General features: G+C 40.8%; 1 protein-coding gene across 4 annotated transcripts in view; it reads left to right on the top strand.

The window, feature by feature from the left end:
• Positions 1–2,686: 2,686 nt before the first annotated feature.
• The window catches only part of ptpn13 (protein tyrosine phosphatase non-receptor type 13), a 49,346-nt gene continuing 45,862 nt past the window's right edge, over positions 2,687–6,170 (top strand). For 3 of the 4 annotated variants that reach the window (XM_038733400.1, XM_038733399.1, XM_038733397.1), the window contains exon 1: positions 2,687–3,040. The gene's annotated coding sequence lies outside the window, so the exon portion shown is untranslated. The remainder of the gene's footprint in view (positions 3,041–6,170) is intronic. The other variant, XM_038733398.1, reaches the window with a different exon arrangement.

The raw sequence follows: 6,170 nt of genomic DNA, 5'->3' as shown, positions 1-6,170 counted from the left end.
GAACTGAGGAATGTCAGGATTATGATCTGTAAAACTACAGGCACCCCGGGAACCCACATACACATGAAAATGAGAAAACACCCACACTAAAACCAGAGTCTCTTGATCATAGAATAGTTAGGTTGACCTACACTGTGACTACTGAGAAAAAGGAGATAGGGCGCTAAAAGATGACTCTGGCAGCAGTTTATCAGACACTAATAAGTTTCCAAGCTTGCCAGAAGTGAAAAGAAAAAACTGGTGCCACTACCTTAAACATTAGACACTTCCATAATTGTAAATCACATGCTAGCTACCACATGCGTTAAGGTCAACGGGACGTTTCCCTGGTGAAAGTAAGGGCAGCTCACATACCAAGGGCAGAACCTACAACTACCGTGACTAAACTTATTCTTCTCCTCCTTTCCTTGGAAATGTCATGGCCTGGAAATGAAATGGAGATTTAGAAATAAAAGTCTTGTTATTCTCAATCTCGTTGTTGAGGCAAGAGCATTCACTACATTTTGAGCCATTCCCCCTGATAGTGCAGTGGAATGCCAGTCCAGTTCACAATCTTGAATAAGTCTCGCTTAAGGCAATCTATGAAGCTATTTCCTGTCTCTAGTCTAATATGTATTCAACATTAGGATAACTAAATGCCTCATAAGAGTTTTGGTTCATTAGTTGAGACTAGTTGTGAGTACTTGGATGGGTGTTAATGAATATTTTACTCACAGATCCATCATATGATGTTAAGAAACAAAGGTTATTGTTCCAGGCCCTCACATGTTTGGCTTTGTAGCAACAACCTAATTGAGCAATTAGCTTTAATGAAGTCTAATCTACTAATATTGCCAAAAGGACATCTGTACCTCAGAGCCCACAGTGGAATGTGCTTATAGTAAGAAACACACTCATACGTTTCTTTAGCCAAGTTAGTCAAAATAATCTTCATACAAGGACAGAAGGGCTAAAACACTATATCTGTTAACATGTGCAACACTTTTTTAGAGGATAATTGCACATGCTGCAAACATTTATTCATTTAGCTGATGTTTTTATCCAAAGCGACTTACAATTGCTATAAATGTCAGAGGTCACATGCCTCAGGAGCAACTAGGGGTTATGTGTCTTGCTCAGGGACACAACGGATGGGTCACAGTGGGAATTGAACCACAATCTCACACACCAAAGGCATGTGTCTTATCCATTGCGCCATCGCCAACTTGTTTTTAATTTCTTAAAGATATGATTTTCTTTAGGGTGACCTCAAAAAGCATCATAATTCTGACTTATGATGGAGGGGTTGTGGCCTGGTAGGGGACTTGAAGCAGTTTTGGGCAAGGACTGCCTAAAACTTCAACATATTGATTTCTCTGTATTTATTGGACTCTGTAAATTGTACTGTAAAATACATCTCCTCTATGTTTGTCTTATTGCAAAATTCCTATTGCTACATTTATTGCCCTGAATAGTTGAGTTGTTTCAAAAATACCAATTATAAGTTCCTCTGGATAAAAGTCTCAGCTAAATGAATAAAATGTAAAATGTAAATGTAACATCAGAACTAAAAGACTGCATGTTCAAGATAATGAATATCAACTGTCTCCATCTAAAGAGAAAACTATCGTGTTAATCAAGTAATCCAGATTTATCACTCCAGCCCATGTTTGGTGATAATAATCCTGCCTTTTAGCAGTGACAGGCACCAGCAGGCAAGAGATAACCCCTCTCCTCACAGCCACTGTTTACATAAGGCAGCATGTAATGATGACTAACAGGCACTAGATGGCACAAGACAGACCATAAATGAGGCAGCTTTGAAGTGGACCATAGAAAGGAAGTACTCAGCAGTGAATTGCTTCCTGACTGCTTTAGATGACTAAAAAAAACATTGATGTTGTGGGAAATAGTCAAATATTGGCTAAACTGATACAATGCCAGCTCAAGCACACAACCCCAGGAGGAAGGATGCAAGACAATGATAGGCTACACACATTTTACACTGATATTACATTTTACTCATTTAGCCGACGCTTTTATCCTAAGCGACTTACAAGTGCTATTTATGCCAGAGGTCTCACACCTCTGGAGCAGCTAGGGGTTAAGTCTTGCTCTGATGGATGTGTGGCAGTGGTAATCAAACCTCACACACCAATCCATTGCGCCACCACCAGCCCCAAAATAACACATTTTGAATAAGTGGTAGTGTTCAGCTTGTGAATAAAATAAAATAAACACACGCACATTTATGCATGTTTATGGAGTAAAGTAGCTTATCTTTATAGTAACAAATGTGGTCTAGGCTAAACCAAAGTCAGTTCCCTCTTTGATTCTTTCTGTGTTTGAGAAAATTCACTGAAACAGATTTTAGTTTATATGTTTAGGCTATTGGAAAGCTGTATACACAAACTAAACAACATTGTTGTTTTCCTGTAAAGCAATTTGTAACCTTGTTCAGAAAACTGCTACATCTGCAAAGTTTCTTATTATTAAATTGCATAGACAACATTTAACAAACCAGACTCTGCCTCTCCAGAATCCAGGCTCACTGTAAATTTTACTTACAGTTGTGTGTGTTTCTATAGAGACTGTTAAGGACAGTCCCCTAGCAGAGAGCCAATAGACAGCCACAGTAAGGTGTCTGGTTACTCCCAGCCGGCCCACGCTAGCTGGGCTAAAGGAGGGGTTATTCTGCTCCTCAGCAGTTATGGTGACTTGGCTGCGGTGGAAGGGATCTGAATGCTGTGGAGTGGCCAGTAAACACGACTTCTGAGCGATTTCCGAAGAAGAGATTTGTGTTGTTTTTTTTTTTTTTTAACCGTGGCGCTTTGGAAAACAATATCTGCTGTGTAAGTTAGTGGATTTTTTTAATAGCTGAACGCGCTGTGGAAAAGTTAAACCTGTTGCCTGCCTGCCTCGCCGCACAGTCAGCTACTAGTTAACCCAAGATGTTGCATTGTGGATGGGATGGCCTCTGGTTGTGTGCGCACTCATAGCCGCGTCGGAGTAACGTTACGAACATTTCTCTTTCAAGTGGTGTTGTAGCTCTTCTCCCCTGGTAAGTTTCGTTTCAGACACTTAAAACTCAATGTACAAAAACTTAACTGTATTGTGGCTAACTTTAGCATAACGTTAACGGTTGCCAGCAACTGTCCCCGGGAATACTGAGGAGGAGTTGAGTCTGTTGTGGCGAGGCTTTTATCTAAAAACAGAAACACGTTGACATGCTGTTAGCTAGCTAAGTTTATGCTTGTAAACATATTTAGTAAATTACGTCTCGTCCTGAAAGTATTGCTGCATGTTGTATTAACTTCACAACAATACTACTGCTGTCTGGCATGGGGCATCTTTGACCACACCACTAACTGTAAGTTTGGGAGGAAAGACAACTACAAAAATAACAGGGTGTCTGTCTAGCTAACTGCTTTCAGGTTAATCCACCAGCAACATGCATACCATTTTCCATTTACCAACAATTTATTTTCTGTTGTTTAAAGCCTTTTAGAGGCATAATGTGTCAGTGCAGACTGAAGGTTTTATGGGGGCTGTAAGACCTCAGTTTCTACCCTTTCCACCTTCATTACCTTAAAAAAGTAACAAAGTTAACTCACAGTCAAATGTCAGGAGGGTTTTGAATGTGTCATTCAAGACTGAAGAAGAAAGTGGCGAGTCTGTGTGACTGTGCAAGATGAACATCCCTATCCAGAGAGCTTATGGTGGAGATGGTGTGAGCATCATCATAGGGAAAAAATTGGGAAAAATAGTCAGTGGGTTGGGTTTGTGTGTGTTGGAAAGTGGGTGGGGGGTTGGAGTGAGGTTTTGCAAAACCATGCTCTGCATGTCACGGTACTCATAGCAACCCTGTGATTAACAGAAATGGAGCGGATGAGGTTGAGACCAAAATGAGAAATGAGGGCATTTGCCGGTCCAGAGCTGGGCTGATAATCATGGAATAGTCATGGATCTCTTTCTGGCTGGTCCTGACCCTGGCTGTGCTGAAAAATAAAACATGAACATCCAGGCAGGGCTTAATGGTTAGAGAAACCATAAGTGAAAGGTACCATGCAGGTTCAGTGTTGTAGTGGCAGTGTTGTGTCCATCAACAACCTTGTTAAACTCCTTGTAAGATAATTTGGGAAGGCTTGTTGGCTAACTGACTAAAATGTAAGTGGGTTACGATTAATGAAAACCAAACATTGGTTTTCCCTTTTTGTTTAGGTGAGTCACCACTTCTGTTCCATTCCCGCTACTGTTTTCTTCACAACAGATTTTAGTAAGACCCAGCTGTGACTACAACCACAGTCTCTCAACTCCTGTTACAGTTTTGCAGTAGGGAAGGATTCATCAAGTACAAAAACCTAACTGTGTCGTCATTTAATGTTCAAGACCATTAGAGGAGGATGTGCTTTAAATATGTTTTCATTTTTATCAGTGTAATAGCACCTAGTCTGGATTTGATTTTTTTTAGTCGCATTTAGAAAACCCCAGTCCTTACATCACTAGTCATGTTTGTTCAAAAGATATTCTGATCCAGGCCTTCCTAGACACCATGTGTGTTTCTGAATTTGAATCGTATGCGTGCAGGCCGCATAACACAGTATGATTCTGGGAATAAAGGTTCACACAGAGTTTGTTGTTGAATTTTCCTGGCATGAATGACTTCAGGAAGATTTTCACCTCAACGTTGGCTCAGAGTATCTCTTCTCACCGGCTTCTGTTCCAAATGTGTTTGCCAGCTGGGACCACAGTTCTGATGTTTGTAGGATATGAACAAATTCCTACTCATATCTTATGTTACGAGTTATGCTTTTGGAAATAGAAGTGGAATCTGGTGCTTTTATGGGGAATTGCTTGAGTTTTCAAAAGATTTCGGATGAAAGAAAAGTTTGAGAGAGAAAGATGTACATGTTTTTCAGACATTTTTGTTCCTGGCAAATATATAGAGGGAGCACTACAAGAAAGCACCAGAAGCTGAAATTATTTGTACCTTTTTTTTTGTTTGTTTTTTTAGGTATGGGTTACTTTGCTGAAGTGCAGTTTTTCAGAAGATTGTTTTCAAATCCATTTCATGGCTTGTCACTGTGTCAGTGACTGGAAGGTGGCATGAAAGAAAAAGCTTCACCTAAGTGCAGAGTAAAGAGCACTATCACATTTCCAGGATTATTTTCTTTAAAATCCGTGTGACTGTGGCCAAGACTTGGCAGCAGCAGCAGACAAAGCCATGTTTAGGTTTTTCTTTTCTCTAGCTATAGTGTGGGAATACACTGGAATACCTGGGAACAAACATCCCCTCTGTTTGAAAAAGAGAAAGGGAATGAGGCACTGGAGTGGCGAAGGCTGCCCGCTCTCGCTGTTTTGGGCCGCTGCCTCCTAAGCCCCCTCAATAATGAGCAGCACCATAGTCCAATGCGAGAGGAGCTGGCCCGCACAGCAGCCTCGGTGCGGATAAAAACATTCCACTGTAGGTCTCTGTTGAAATAACAAGGGCCGCAAAACAATCAGTCTTCTCAGCACCCGCTCTCCCCATTCTCATGGGTAATGAGCAAGATGGGTAGTAACCCACTTCGCCTCAGACTTCACGCCTCTTATTCACTAGAATGGTTAACCTGCATTCCTGCATAAACATTTAGGCCTGTGACATGCTTACTCATTAACTGTCTTCTGCAAATTCAGATTAAGAGAAAGGACATTGTTTTACATTTCAGAAATAAAGCCGAACATTGATGAGACTGCTTACCCAGTTAATGCTGAGAGTTTATGGCTATGTGATCAATGCCTGCTCAATGCTCAAATGTAGCTCATAATGCCAAACACAGCAAGACAGGTGTTTTGCTTCTTTTTAAAATGTTGAGTCAACCCTGGGACTTTGTAGCTATGCTAACAACGTGGTAGTAAGGATGGCAATGTACGTCTGTCAGTCTGTCCACCACTTTGGTCCAGACGGAAGAATCTCATCAAGTAAAATTTCATACATACGCGTTCCTAGACAACAGGGAGCGAAAAGTTCTCTTTCAATCAAAGTCATATGACTTTGCTGATCACCTGACTTTTCCCTCAAGTGAGTCTGAAAGAGAAATTCAAATCCTGCGTACCTTCTCTCCTCTACTCCCATGTCCAATTGCACTGTATGTCTGTGATTGTTGGTTTCGTAAAGTTACAGAAATGTTTTAGGCAAACTCTCTTTTAAA

This window comes from Micropterus salmoides, unplaced genomic scaffold (assembly GCF_014851395.1).
Source record: "Micropterus salmoides isolate LMB-PRFRI ecotype aquatic unplaced genomic scaffold, ASM1485139v1 Ms_hic_scaffold_20, whole genome shotgun sequence".
Taxonomy (NCBI): Eukaryota; Metazoa; Chordata; class Actinopteri; order Centrarchiformes; family Centrarchidae; genus Micropterus; species Micropterus salmoides.
This window is presented reverse-complemented; position numbering and strand designations above follow the sequence as displayed.